Below are 14,730 nucleotides of genomic sequence, written 5' to 3' on the forward strand. Positions count from 1 at the left end.
ATGGGTAAAAAAGAATGACAGAGCTTTTTAAAAATGTAGCATTTTTTTATAAATTAGAGGTAGTTCTAAAAAGAACTGTTTTTTTATTCTTTTTGTTGTTTTATATTTTTTTTGTTTTTTGGAACATTTTTTACTTTTTTGGGCTTTTATGAACAATTTTATATTTTTTTGTATTTTTAATGGGGACAAACAAAAAACAGGGAATTGTAAACGGCTCAACTGGAGCAAAAAAAAACAGGAAAAAACTTAAGGTTTCTTTCTACAGTTGTGGTTGTCTCCAGCACGGTTAATGAGTTTAATACTTTGCTCTCCATAGCAAATTGTTCTTCCACAAAATATACAAACTATTTTGAATTCTCCAAACTCGGTTTGGATGTTTGGGACCATCTCCCTTGTCTCAGGATCCGATGGAGTGGGTTGTTTACTTTGGGAGGTGCTGGGAGAAGATTGGGGAGGGTTTCTGGTCAGTTCTCTGACCTCTGCCGCAGCATAGTTGTTTGGATGCCGGCGTTGCATATGGCGAATCATGGTGTTGTTGCCAAAAGAGTCTTTTTTTGCAGGGTTCCCCTGGAAAGTACAGTGCCACAGATCATACAAGTAACCTTTGGCACATTTACTTTCTTGAGGTCCTTTGGGATTTTAAAAAACTCCCAGACAATGTGCTCCTTTGGCTTATGGGGGTAGTATCTTCAGGCAGGAACAGCCTCTCCTCCTCCTCCTCCTCCTCCTCCTCCTCCTCCTCTTCTTCATCTCCACCACTGTGGTGTTGTGGTGGTCCTTGTGGTGGTGGTGGTGGTTGAGATGCTCCTGCTGCTACTGCTACTGTAGCCATTTTTCAGCACAAATAGGTACAAATAGGTCTGCAAACAGGTCTTCCTCACTCAAAGTACAAAGGGAGAATAAGGAAAATAGGTGGGGGCTTTCAGCATTTGGAAAACAAAACTGTCCTGAACCTATGAAAAGTGTTATTTTCAGGTCACATGACTCGGGCTTTCATCATTTGGAAACCAAAACTGTTCTGAACCAATGAAAAGTGTTATTTTCAGGTCACATGACCTGACACACTTACGCTACGCGACCCGGGGCGTGCCCCGGGGCGCTTATGTAGCGCGATCGTGTGCGCATGGGTGTTTCCGGGTGCGCTTATGCCGTGCGTATCACGCGGACGAGGCTACGAAATACGTCACGATGATGTTTTCGTTCGTGGCAATAGCACTAACGGGATGCTCACTGGCACGCGCACCGGGGAGCGCCGCAAGACTGCGCTTACCGGCATGCTCACCATGAACCATGAACCATGAACAATATACATAAAAAAAATAGTATTACTTAAATATACAATATAGGATTCATTATAAAAAATATTATATTTCATAGCTATAGAAATTTGCTATTAAAAACCCTTGAAATTCACTGAAAAAAACATAGGTTTGAGGCCCTATATATTAGCCCTGGGCGGAGTTGGCGGATTGGGGCTTCGCGGAGCTACGCAAAGTGGGCGAGAAACTACGCCCACCTCCGCACTCCGCGTAGCCCCACTCCGCAAAACCACAGGCCGCCAGCCCCGCCACCCGCCTCCCTCCCGCCCTCCCTAAATACTTTCAAATAAAGGAATGAAATAATTTAAAAAGCACTTACCTTGCCGCCGCTGCCCGCCGCGTCCCCGGGGCTCGCTATCTTCCGTCTTCTTTAGTAATGCGCATGCGCGGCCGCCCGCGCATGCGCATTACTGAAGAAGACGGAAGACGGAAGATAACGAGCCCCGGGGACGCGGCGGGCAGCGGCGGCAAGGTAAGTGCTTTTTAAATTATTGCATTCCTTTATTTGAAAGTATTTAGGGAGGGCGGGAGGTTGGCGGGTGGCGGCCAGCTACGCTCCGTCTGCGGAGCGTGCGTAGTGCCGCCTGGCTCCGCCAGCTCCGCAAAATGCGGAGTAGGCGGCACTACGCACACTCCGTGCACGGAGCGTAGCTGGCCGCCCACCCCTACTATATATAGTTAGAAATTATCATTTAAAAAACCTATGAAATTCACTGAAAAAAACATGGGTTTCACACCAGTTATAGTTAGGAATTAGCATTTAAAAACCTTATTAAATTCACTGAAAAAAACCATAGGTTTGACACCAGTTATAGTTAGCTGGAAATTTTACTGACATAAAACCATTGAAATTCCCACGTTATAGTTAGTTGGACTCACTATAACGTGCGCGCCTGCAATGCACTGCTGATGACGTCACATATTACATCACTTATGACATGGTCAGTGACATCACTCATGACATCACTGATGACACCATCCAGTGAATGTATGTCTTTCTGTAAAATAAATATGTTTTATATATGTATATGTAAAGGTCTTTTTTAGTTTCGTTTTTTTTTCCGAACGTTTTTAATTTTTTTTGGTATTTTTATCAGAACAAAAACAAAAATAGGGAATGCCAAACTGCTCAACAGGAGCAAAAAAAGGGGGGAAAATTAGGGCTGGGGAGGCAGCGGGGTTCTTCCCTTTTGCGAACAATCAGGAGAATACTCTGCTCTCCAACACAAAGCAGTTCATTACACTGCTTACAACGAATGTTGATGTCGCTGAAAACAGGTTAAATGTTGGGAATCAGCTCCACTGATCTTCCTCTCCCCGATGATGTTTGTCCTCTGGTGGAAGTTGAGGCGCCATCTCTTGGGGGATTACGTGCCAGGTCTCTGACACTCTCCCGGGGATAGTTCTGGGGGTGCCTCCTTTGAACATGCCTGATCATTGTTGAGCTGCCAAAACTATATTTTCTTCTAGGGTCACCCCGCGAAAGAACAGTTTGGCAAATTTTGCACTCCACTTTTGGAGCATTAACCTTTTTCTTTCCTGGTGGAATAGTAAAACAGATAAAGTGCTCCTTCACCTTTGGCTGAGGAGTGTCTTCCTGGATAAACCCATCAGAGTCCTCATTGCTGCTAGGTGGTCTTGCAGCCATTCTTTCTAAAGTAATGAAGAGAAACAGGGAACAGGTCTTGCTCTCTCCAAAGTGAAAGAGGTAGTGAAGGAAATGGGTGGGGTTTTCATTAGTTGAAAAAAAAGCTGTAAAGAGCCAGTGAAAAGTGTTATATTAATGTCACATGACCTGACACGCTTACGCTGGGCGCACCGGAACGGTTCCGGGGGCACTAACGCGGCACGAACGTAGGCGCTTCTGGGGGCACTTATGCGGCACGAACGTAGGCGCTTCCGGAAGCGCTTACGCAGCGCCCCTAAATGACGTTTTGCTAGCTTTTCGGAAATACGTTTAAAGTTAAAATACGGGTATTTAAAATCAAAAATAGTACTTTTATAAGTATGTCACTAAATGTTTTGCATTATTTTTTATTTTAAATACAAACTTTTTTTTCTTGCACGCGGGAATAGCGCTCTCGCTTCGCTCCCGGGTAAGCTCACTAGTGCGCGCACCCTGAGCTCTCCGAGACAAAATGATGAAAAAAAAACCTGCATGAAAAATACATTGAAAAATTAATTTTAGAAAAAAAAAATAATAATTAATAGTTATAAAAAACAGCTACTAAAAAAAAAAATTCACTTTAAAAATCGTAGGTTACAAACTGGATATAGTAAGGAATTCGCTTTTAAAAAACCTTTGAAATTCACTGAAAAAATCATTGGTTTCACAATCGTTATAGTTAGGAATTAGCATTTAAAAACATTTGAAATTCACTAAAAAACCATAGGTTTCACAATTGTTATAGTTATGAATTATCATTTACAAATCCTTTGAAATTCACTGAAAAAAACATAGGTTTCACACTAGTTATAGTTAGCTGAACATTTTACTCATACAAAACCATTGAAATTCCCACGTTATAGTTAGTTGGACTCACTATAACTCACGCGCCAGCAATCTACTGTTGATGATGTCACATATTACATCATTCATGACATCACTGATGACATCTCAAATGACATCACTGATGACATCACTGATGACATCTCAGATGACGTCACTGATGACATGATTCATGTGATAATACGATGCACCTCCTCTCTAATCTAACTTTTGATATCCAGTGTTAAATACAGACTACCATTCCAGAAACCATTGACACACCAATACCAGTTACTACAAACGCACTCACTGATTCCCAAGTCTACAGACATCCACTCATTCACCCTTACAATCACTTATACATACAGTCACTCATCAATACAACACTATCATATGCACTCATACACCTATAGAGATGCTCCCACAATGCCACTCATCGATGGAGTTACTCACACACCTAGTCAGTCATGCAAAGAATCAATCACACTCCCATTTCCTCATCTATACAGTTATACACACATAACCTTAATTATTCAAACATAATACTAACACATACTTACTCTCTTTTACAATCACTGATACAAGTACACATTGATCTATACAGTCACTTACGCAATCACAGGCTCTCATGTATAGTTATTAATATATGCCAACTCTCACATGCACTGTGTTTTACATATGTACTTACTTGGACATGTAGCACTGAGATATCCATTCACTTCACCAACACACCCATGCACACAGTCAACTGCCCATACAGCTGTTTCCACAGCCACTCTTGAACCCATACACCAAGTGAATCAACTGCTCACACATCTATGCACAGAGTCACACACCTTCCGACCACCCCCACACTTACTCACCCTCATATACAAGTACTTGGGCAACCAATCAATAACCCATATAGCCACTCATATAGCTACTAATCAACACATGCAGCAGCTTACACAACAACAGACATAATGATGCACACATTCAGACAGTTTAGTCACTAACCTATGCATTCAGTAAGACACATTTAATCACTCATTCATACAGTCAGTCACGCACCTACTAAATTCTTCATCCACACACTCATACATACACTCATTGTTCAATATGTAAAACATATTTTAACTTTACAGAAACGCACATTCACTGGATGATGTCATCAGTGATGTCACCAGTGATGTCATTTGAGATGTCATCAGTGATGTCATCAGTGATGTTACTGACTGTGAGACTTGGCCCTTTCCCCAGAAATTTTTCGCTTTTTATCCCCTGTTAATTTAGAATGCCCCTATTGAAACAACACTGTATAGGCTTTGGGTGGTGGAGAATGCCCTGTGTAGTTTAAAACTAGTGTTAAAGTACAGGTACTTCCTACCCCTAACACGGCCGCCACAGACCACTGCTGCAGCAGCGTGGTTTAGTGGGCGCATTCTAGTAGCCAGGGGCTGGCTGGAACCCTCAGGCAATGTATCCATCTTAGCCTGCCAGCCTGTCCACAGGTAGAATGGTGGAACCTCCTGGAAGCCTCTGGAACCTTCTGGGAGAGGTGAGGTGACACCAACTGACACCAACTGACACCAACTGACACTACCAACTGTCAACTGGCACTATAAAAGGAAAGGGAGGGAACTTTCCTGAGGAGAGAAGCTGAGGGGAAGACCTGGGGAAGTACCTACGCAGGAGGATAGGCAGTGGGGGTCAGGGCAGGGTCTTATGATGCTGGAATGACAGGGCCTAGTGTGCTGCTTAACAAGTGTTGAGGTATCCTGTTCCCCCCCCCACTGACCTAACCCCGCGGAAGGGAACCCCCAGGGACCACTTGGAGGGATTGGCTGAGAAGAACTTGGAACACCAGCCACCAATTTATCCCCCCTTCAAGGAACAAGAAACCAAGCAACTAATCTAAGGGCGCAAGAAACATCCCGCCAAGAAGAAAACCAAATCACCACAGGACTTTTGAGGAACCCAACAGGTATTGGCGCTGTGTCGCTCCCTGTGCCCCCTGACGCCACCTGGGGTTCCTGCGCTAACCTGCCACTGCTGTGTGGCTTGTCCTGTGAGCTGCCTCTATTTTTAAGCAACTACTGATGAAGCGCCAACCTAGAAACTGCCTAAGCGCTACATTGCCCTCCAAGCGCTTGACTGGTGAAGAATTGCTGTGTCCTGTGGGAGCGCTGTGAATTGCCTGCAGGGCTGTGGAAGTTGCCCCCCTGTAAAGCGCTGTGAAGTGCCCGAAGTGCTAGGACTGCCTGCTGAAGCGCTATACTGCCCGGGAACTGCTGGTCTGACCGAGCGCTGCATGCCCCCTAAGAAGCGCTGGCATCGTGTGCCATCCAAGCGCTGATAATTACTCCCCTCAAAAGCGCTGTGAACTGAGACTTGTACCCGGTAAAGCGCTGCGAAGTAACCTGCAAGCGCTGTTAATTGCTCCACTGCTGACCCCTGAAAAGCGCTCTTATGTAGCTGTGCCGGTGAAGTGATCGGAAGTAGTGGAAGAGCGCCACTGACCGCAACCTCGCCAAGCGCCTACCTGTAGCGCCTAGTGAAACGCCGTGCTTTGCCCCCAGGCGTCCCCCAGTGCCAGGAGAGGGCCGCCTCAGCAACCGGAGGCGTGAGGGAGAAAAGGCGCTGTGTCTCTGCGTGACCTGGGGCCGCTGTCACCGCCGCGGCCCGGCCGGAGAGTGAGGGATCCCAGCGGAACCAGCGCCGTCTTCGTGACCCCCCTCGGCGGCCCCCGTGTACCAGGAGAGGGCCGCCGTATTGTACGTCTGAGGAGGCCTCCGCGCATTCCAGTAAGGTCGCGTTAGGCCCTGAGGCAGGAATCCCCATATCACGTGACGGGGACACATCAAGCCCCGGCCCCGCCGCGAACTGATTGGCCGCGTGGCCGAGCCTCTCCTGCACCACATCGCGATTGGTTCCCGGGCCGGTGAGGCTGTAGAAGGCCCGGGAACCGCTTGTCATCGACGGGAAGGGCTCCGAGAGAGTGTCAGAGCCCCCCCCTCTCTGCCAGCACTCGTCGCGGAGGGGGCCGACGTGCACCAGAGCCCCCTCCGATTGCCCCGCATCACGGATCCGGCCCCTGTGCAACGCGCTGGGCCGAATGAAGCTCACGGGTGGGTTGGAACCCCTCCCTTGCCTCCAGAACCTACGCAAGAGCCCGGGAAGGGCCGAAGAAGGCAGGTAAACCCCCGGGAAGGAGGGCGGAAGGTCGCATGAGACCTCGAGTTCGCCCCTCCCCTGGGGAAGATTGTTGTTGGGCCCCGTTGGCCCAGATTAATGGAGAGGAGATAGCAAACCCCCAGGGAGGAGGGCGGAAGGCCCCGGGAGGCCCCGAGTTCGCCCCTCCCTGGGGAAAACTGGTGACTGGGTCCTGTTGGCCCTAATTAATTACAGAAGCCCTTCAGGCATGGGGACTGGGCCCACGAAGGTCACTGTGGGTCCCCTGCAGTAGGAACCTTGTACTCCTGCAGTGAGTTAATTATTAAATTGGGCTGCATTGTTGATGGATGTTTTTCCCTTGCCTTATGGAAATGTTCCCTGATTAATAGGAGCAATTTACTGCTCATTTATGCACCAGCCGATGTGTAGTTTGCCTAATGCCAGGTTGGAAGTGATGTAATGCCTATTTGAAGCCTGATGCAGGGCTTATAGGGTGCTAAGGAAATACTTGGGGCCTATTGAAATACTGGGTACTGGCTAATTAAATGTCACTCCTGCCTAGGGCAATGCCTTTAGAAATGTCCTAACTTCTGCCTAGAGAACTGTTATTTCTAGCTAAATGCCTTAGTGAATACCCAATGTAAGGTTCATTCAAATACGCTTTGCGTAATGCTCTAGGTAATGGAATGGTTATTCCTCCCAAGTGAAACTGGTAATTAACTGTCTGGTTAGTTTATGACTAATGAAATGTTCTGCCTTTACTCTCATGACATGTATATTACTGCCTAAGGCACTGATATCTGAATGCTGTTGCTACCTCAGGAAAGGTTTATACTACATAATTACATGGTTCCTGGGTCATATGTCATGCATACTCCTGCCTAATGCAATGGTTCCCAAAGACCTCTAGGTATATAAGGAGATGGTTACTCCCATTTGAGGAGAGGATTATTCCTGATTCCTTATTGAGCAGCTGGTTATCACTCATGTAAGGTGGAAGGGCCTAACTTCTAACAAAGAGTGTCACATAGAGAAATGCTCTGCCTTTAAGGGAATGTTGTATGTATACTATGTTGAAATGCCTAAATGAAATGCTGGTTTTCCCCAGTGAGGTGTTTTATTTCTAAATAGGGAGATGGTTTAACCTACACAAGAGGTCATTTATTTATAATGAAATGTTTTGCCTCTTGAGTGTTATATTTGTTGAAGCCTAAAGTTATTTATGATACATTCTTTATGCATTCATAAGTTTTACCCCTAATAGGGGAGGAGGAGCCTAATGCTGAGGCTAATAGGATGCTACACCTTTAGTGAAATGTTTTCTCATTACTTATTGCACTGCTTATTCCTACCACGGAGAGATGTTACTGTTATGGAGATGCTCTTCGCTTACCTGAGGAAATGAAGATTGGTACTTAACGCAGTGTTGTATTCATGACCTTATAATGTATTTCTTACAGGTGATGATGAGAAACCAGGCCAAGGACAGGCCTGTGGTTAGTTAATATTTAATATTTATTAATTATTCATCCAGTATTTATTGCCAAGTGTTCTCACACATGTATTTTAATGGAAAGCTAATAAGCTAATTTTATGATGAATCCCTAATACCCTGATCCTGCTCTATCTTAATAAAGTTAACTTGAGTTTTTACATAAGCTCACTGGAGTGGTGTCCCTAATTGCGTGCCCATGTTTCTGACTCAGTGGTTGCGTGTGCTGCATGGTTGCTTAACACATAAGCTTTCGGATGCCTACCCGCTCGTGCCATGCTACCCTAGGGGACTGGTGACCCCAGTTCCAACATATTGGTGTCGAGCGGTGGGATCCAGGACTTGTGACCATGCAGCACCCTCCATTGGGACAGGGTGCACAGCAATTGGGCTGCACAATTATTGTGTGTGCAAGCCAAAGTAATTGACCCCTCCACTGTCTAGCCTGTGAGTGTATCAAGATCTGTTAGACCTAATCCTGTGACCCACGTCCTGGTATCTTTTCCCAGATTTATCTGAGTCCCCACCTGGCATACTGGAGTGTTGTCAGGGGATGGGGGTGCCTGTTGGGCGGAGGGAAGAAGGAACTCCGTACCACTTTGGGAGCACGGGTAGGAGCCCACCCAGAGGGGAGAGGGGATGGGGAACAGGAGGGGCAGGTCACACCCAGGGAGGCGGGCACACCAGAAGAACCAGGCCTACTCAAAATTGTTGTGTCTGACAATGTGCTACCGGGAGGATATTCTGGGGCAGGGAGTAGAGTAACTGGGGGTGTGCGTCGTCTAAGATGATAGAGCATGAGAGGGAGAGTGAGAGCCTTGCAATGGATGGAAGGGAAGCTGTTGCACAGGCTTCAGCTAACAGAGACCGAGCTGAAGACCTTGAAATCATGTGTGCCAGGTACTTCCATGATGGCAGCGTACCCGAGGTTCGGAGTTTAGACCAGTCACAGAGTGTAGGACCTGGACTGGGGTTTCAGGATCAGGAATTTCCTGACCTGGAGGGTGGGGTACCGGTAATTAAGGACCCTACCAGAGTGACTCTCAGGGGTACTACTCCAGGTGGGAGGGTGCGGAACCCTGGGAGGGGGTGCAGAGGGAGGAAGGACTCTCCTCTGGCACCGGTCCAGCCACAGGGCGCAGATCCTGGGTTGGGTGGCTAGGTTAAGGGGTTGCCTGACCTGGCGGGAGGAATCTCTGTATTCAGAGTTCCTCCGGTTGTGACTTCCAGGGGTACCTATCCGGGGAGGAGGGTGCGGAACCCTGGAAGGGGGGTGCAGAGGGAGGGAGGACTCTCCTCTGGCACCGGTCCTGCCACGGGGTTAAGATCCTGGGTTGGGTGGCCAGGTTCAGGGGTTGCCTGACCTGGCGGGAGGAATCTCTGTATTCAGAGTTCCCCCGGTTGTGACTCTCAGGGGTACTACTCCAGGTGGGAGGGTGCAGAACCCTGGGAGGGGTTGCAGGGAGAGGTAGGTCTCGCCCCTGTCACCAATTCAACTTAAGGGTTTAGACCCTAGGTTGAGGAGGAGAGTGGAAAAAGGTACCACGGGCCTGGGGCGACTGCCCCCCACTCTGAGAAAGAGTAAGGGCGCCAGAGACATCTGGATTGGAGGTCTGTCCTGGCCGCATCCCACTAGGAACACCAGTGGGGTGGTTGGATTAGCGAGGATGTCATGGTGGTATTGGGCCTGCGTCCACCTTTTTCCGCCCCAAGCAGAGAAGCCCGTCAAGGGAATGATCAGTCTACCCTGCCTTTTGGCTGGGGGGGGGAGATGTGTGAGACTTGGCCCTTTCCCCAGAAATTTTTCGCTTTTTATCCCCTGTTAATTTAGAATGCCCCTATTGAAACAACACTGTATAGGCTTTGGGTGGTGGAGAATGCCCTGTGTAGTTTAAAACTAGTGTTAAAGTACAGGTACTTCCTACCCCTAACATGGCCGCCACAGACCACTGCTGCAGCAGCGTGGTTTAGTGGGCGCATTCTAGTAGCCAGGGGCTGGCTGAAACCCTCAGGCAATGTATCCATCTTAGCCTGCCAGCCTGTCCACAGGTAGAATGGTGGAACCTCCTGGAAGCCTCTGGAACCTTCTGGGAGAGGTGAGGTGACACCAACTGACACCAACTGACACTACCAACTGTCAACTGGCACTATAAAAGGAAAGGGAGGGAACTTTCCTGAGGAGAGAAGCTGAGGGGAAGACCTGGGGAAGTACCTACGCAGGAGGATAGGCAGTGGGGGTCAGGGCAGGGTCTTATGATGCTGGAATGACAGGGCCTAGTGTGCTGCTTAACAAGTGTTGAGGTATCCTGTTCCCCCCCCCCCCACTGACCTAACCCCGCGGAAGGGAACCCCCAGGGACCACTTGGAGGGATTGGCTGAGAAGAACTTCGAACACCAGCCACCAATTTATCCCCCCTTCAAGGAACAAGAAACCAAGCAACTAAACTAAGGGCGCAAGAAACATCCCGCCAAGAAGAAAACCAAATCACCACAGGACTTTTGAGGAACCCAACAGGTATTGGCGCTGTGTCGCTCCCTGTGCCCCCTGACGCCACCTGGCGTTCCTGCGCTAACCTGCCACTGCTGTGTGGCTTGTCCTGTGAGCTGCCTCTATTTTTAAGCAACTACTGATAATGCGCCAACCTAGAAACTGCCTAAGCGCTACATTGCCCTCCAAGCGCTTGACTGGTGAAGAATTGCTGTGTCCTGTGGGAGCGCTGTGAATTGCCTGCAGGGCTGTGGAAGTTCCCCCCCTGTAAAGCGCTGTGAAGTGCCCCAAGTGCTAGGACTGCCTGCTGAAGCGCTATACTGCCCGGGAACTGCTGGTCTGACCGAGTGCTGCATGCCCCCTAAGAAGCGCTGGCATCGTGTGCCATCCAAGCGCTGATAATTGCTCCCCTCAAAAGCGCTGTGAACTGAGACTTGTACCCGGTAAAGCGCTGCGAAGTAACCTGACAAGCGCTGTTAATTGCTCCACTGCTGACCCCTGAAAAGCGCTCTTATGTAGCTGTGCCGGTGAAGCGATCGGAAGTAGTGGAAGAGCGCCACTGACCGCAACCTCGCCAAGCGCCTACCTGTAGCGCCTAGTGAAACGCCGTGCTTTGCCCCCAGGCGTCCCCCAGTGCCAGGAGAGGGCTGCCTCAGCAACCGGAGGCGTGAGGGAGAAAAGGCGCTGTGTCTCTGCGTGACCTGGGGCCGCTGTCACCGCCGCGGCCCGGCCGGAGAGTGAGGGATCCCAGCGGAACCAGCGCCGTCTTTGTGACCCCCCTCGGCGGCCCCCGTGTACCAGGAGAGGGCCGCCGTATTGTACGCCTGAGGAGGCCTCCGCGCATTCCAGTAAGGTCGCGTTAGGCCCTGAGGCAGGAATCCCCATATCACGTGACGGGGACACATCAAGCCCCGGCCCCGCCGCGCACTGATTGGCCGCGTGGCCGAGCCTCTCCTGCACCACATCGCGATTGGTTCCCGGGCCGGTGAGGCTGTAGAAGGCCCGGGAACCGCTTGTCATCGATGGGGAGGGCTCCGAGAGAGTGTCAGAGCCCCCCCCTCACTGCCAGCACTCGTCGCGGAGGGGGCCGACGTGCACCAGAGCCCCCTCCGATTGCCCCGCATCACGGATCCGGCCCCTGTGCAACGCGCTGGGCCGAATGAAGCTCACGGGTGGGTTGGAACCCCTCCCTTGCCTCCAGAACCTACGCATGGGCCCGGGAAGGGCCGAAGAAGGCAGGTAAACCCCCGGGGAGGAGGGCGGAAGGTCGCATGAGACCTCGAGTTCGCCCCTCCCCTGGGGAAGATTGTTGTTGGGCCCCGTTGGCCCAGATTAACGGAGAGGAGATAGCAAACCCCCAGGGAGGAGGGCGGAAGGCCCCGGGAGGCCCCGAGTTCGCCCCTCCCTAGGGAAAACTGGTGACTGGGTCCGGTTGTCCCTAATTAATTACAGAAGTCCTTCAGGCATGGGGACTGGGCCAACGAAGGTCACTATGGGTCCCCTGCAGTAGGAACCTTGTACTCCTGCAGTGAGTTAATTATTAAATTGGGCTGCATTGTTGATGGATGTTTTACCCTTGCCTTATGGGAATGTTCCCTGATTAATAGGAGCAATTTACTGCTCATTTATGCACCAGCCGATGTGTAGTTTGCCTAATGCCAGGTTGGAAGTGATGTAATGCCTATTTGAAGCCTGATGCAGGGCTTATAGGGTGCTAAGGAAATACTTGGGGCCTATTGAAATACTGGGTACTGGCTAATTAAATGTCACTCCTGCCTAGGGCAATGCCTTTAGAAATGTCCTAAATTCTGCCTAGAGAACTGTTATTTCTAGCTAAATGCCTTAGTGAATGCCCAATGTAAGGTTCATTCAAATACGCTTTGCGTAATGCTCTAGGTAATGGAATGGTTATTCCTCCCAAGTGAAACTGGTAATTAACTGTCTGGTTAGTTTATGACTAATGAAATGTTCTGCCTTTACTCTCATGACATGTATATTACTGCCTAAGGCACTGGTATCTGAATGCTGTTGCTACCTCAGGAAAGGTTTATACTACATAATTACATGGTTCCTGGGTCATATGTCATGCATACTCCTGCCTAATGCAATGGTTCCCAAAGACCTCTAGGTATATAAGGAGATGGTTACTCCCATTTGAGGAGAGGATTATTCCTGATTCCTTATTGAGCAGCTGGTTATCACTCATGTAAGGTGGAAGGGCCTAACTTCTAACAAAGAGTGTCACATAGAGAAATGCTCTGCCTTTAAGGGAATGTTTTATGTATACTATGTTGAAATGCCTAAATGAAATGCTGGGTTTCCCCAGTGAGGTGTTTTATTTCTAAATAGGGAGATGGTTTAACCTACACAAGAGGTCATTTATTTATAATGAAATGTTTTGCCTCTTGAGTGTTATATTTGTTGAAGCCTAAAGTTATTTATGATACATTCTTTATGCATTCATAAGTTTTACCCCTAATAGGGGAGGAGGAGCCCAATGCTGAGGCTAATGGGATGTTACACCTTTAGTGAAATGTTTTCTCATTACTTATTGCACTGCTTATTCCTACCACGGAGAGATGTTACTGTTATGGAGATGCTCTTCGCTTACCTGAGGAAATGAAGATTGGTACTTAACGCAGTGTTGTATTCATGACCTTATAATGTATTTCTTACAGGTGATGATGAGAAACCAGGCCAAGGTCAGGCCTGTGGTTAGTTAATATTTAATATTTATTAATTATTCATCCAGTGTTTATTGCCAAGTGTTCTCACACATGTATTTTAATGGAAAGCTAATAAGCTAATTTTATGATGAATCCCTAATACCCTGATCCTGCTCTATCTTAATAAAGTTAACTTGAGTTTTTACATAAGCTCACTGGAGTGGTGTCCCTAATTGCGTGCCCATGTTTCTGACTCAGTGGTTGCGTGTGCTGCATGGTTGCTTAACACATAAGCTTTCGGATGCCTACCCGCTCGTGCCATGCTACCCTAGGGGACTGGTGACCCCAGTTCCAACACTGACCATGTCATGATTGATGTAATATGTGACATCATCAGCAGTGGATTGCGGGCGTGTGAGTTATAGTGAGTCCAACTAACTATAACATGGGAATTGCAATGGTTTTGTATGAGTAAAATGTTCAGATAACTATAACTGGTGTGAAACCTATGTTTTTATTTGTATATATATATAAATGTGACCAAGGCCTCTGTGCAGGCCGAAACGTTATGCTGCCGTGGTGTGCTATTGAATAAACGAAACTCACCTGCACTCTGGGTCTTCCTGTTCTTTCCTGTGTGGGGTCAGCAATTGGAGACTGTCGCAGCGAAAAGTACAGTGCGAATATATATATATATATATATATATATATATATATATATATATATATATATATATATATATATATATATTCACTGAAAAAAACATAGGTTATAGACCATATATAGTTAGGGATTCGCATTTACAAAACCTTATTTTACTCACACAAAACCATTGAAATTCCATATATAGTTAGTTGCACTAACTATATATCGCGCACCCGCAATCCACTGCTGATGATGTCACATATTACATCATTCATGACATGGTCAGTGACATCACTGATGACATCACTGATGACATCTCAAGTGACATCACTGATGACATCTCAAATGACATCACTGATGACATCACTGATGACATCTCATTTGACATTACTGATCACATCACTGATGATATCATTCATGTGATAATACGATGAACCTCTTCAGACTCTAATATAACCTTAGATACAATCAGTGTAAA

The sequence above is a fragment of the Lissotriton vulgaris genome, chromosome 4_1 (assembly GCF_964263255.1).
Source record: "Lissotriton vulgaris chromosome 4_1, aLisVul1.2, whole genome shotgun sequence".
Classification (NCBI taxonomy): domain Eukaryota; kingdom Metazoa; phylum Chordata; class Amphibia; order Caudata; family Salamandridae; genus Lissotriton; species Lissotriton vulgaris.